Here is a 1,365-nt window from a genome sequence, read left to right on the forward strand (position 1 = left end):
AGGTCACAATATCATAGAAAATGGGTTGTTTTGTTTTGTTGATTTTGCGTTTTTCTTTAATTGTACGTTGCCATAAGGCAACACTGGGTCATACCGTACTATTCTTTAATGAAAAGATAAATAATTGATTTATCACATAAGAACTTTATTTATGAAACTAATACAAAATAATTAAATTGGCGTATGATACTTCTTAAAACATTTCAAACAAAGACCTACATTGCATTTTTCGCAGGCCGTGCGACCAATGGTATTGCAGGATAATCCAACGCATCTCCTTTTCTTTTCAATAGGCAACGGCCAGTGGTTCAAGCCATCAAATCTTATTTCTTCATAGGCTGTATCTTCAATTTTTCGTTTGCGTAAAGGTCCAGGTCCCTTCGCTTCTTGTCCATAGGTTTAGCGTAAAAGATTGCGATGTTGCGTCTAAATTCTAACTGTGACATTGTTGGGTGAACCGATCGATGAAGCTGCCACGCATTTTGAACCGATACATCAAGTAACCAAGTGAATATGCTGCTCCACCATTTCTTACCCCTGTTGCCAATGCGATAGAGGCTTACGTTTTGGTCCATTCGGTCCACGCCTCCCATGTACTTGTTATAGTTTCCGATAACGCAAGGACGGGATACAGTTATTTTTTGTTTTTTTGCCTTTGAATATCGCCTGTACATTGGACATTGGATTTTTTCCATATGCCGTAGATGCCGCACATACAACGGAATTATCGACCCATTTTGTCAAAACAATATGTTTCTTTTAGTTTTGATGAAACGGCAAAACCTCGCTCCTTTTTTTTAATTTTTTCTTTTGACGGTAATGGGCAATTCTTTGGAATCCTATTTTCCCGGATGGTTCCAGTGGCAGTGTAACCTCGGGATTTCAAATAGGTTAATAATGGACATCCGGCAAAAAGGTTATCAAAATAAAAAGATAATGAAAGTTCCTGAACATCAGGTGGAAAATCATCGATCATACTCAGCAACGGGACAGCACATGTTCCAAATCTCTCGGATTTGATCTTGGATTATTTCCTTGATAAATTTCAAAATTGACAAGATATCCTGACGGAGTACACAGTGACCAGACTTTGTACCCAAAACGTAGAGGTTTGCCCTTGATGAAGTGTTTGCACCCGTGTCTGCCAAAGTATGCAATCATGCTCTCATCGTATGATAAATGCTGTTCTGGATGAAAGTTCCTAATCATATTGGCTTTCAGATGATCTGTTATTGGACGCAGTTTCCACATCTTATCCTTTTCTGTTGTTTTTTTACGACTGTCTTCAAAATGAAGAAACTGTAGTATTTGCTGAAACCTGTTCCTGCGCATTGATTTGCTCACCATTTGATTTTTTAAGTCGTC

Source organism: Photinus pyralis, unplaced genomic scaffold (genome assembly GCF_008802855.1).
Source record: "Photinus pyralis isolate 1611_PpyrPB1 unplaced genomic scaffold, Ppyr1.3 Ppyr1.4_LG1, whole genome shotgun sequence".
Taxonomy (NCBI): Eukaryota; Metazoa; Arthropoda; class Insecta; order Coleoptera; family Lampyridae; genus Photinus; species Photinus pyralis.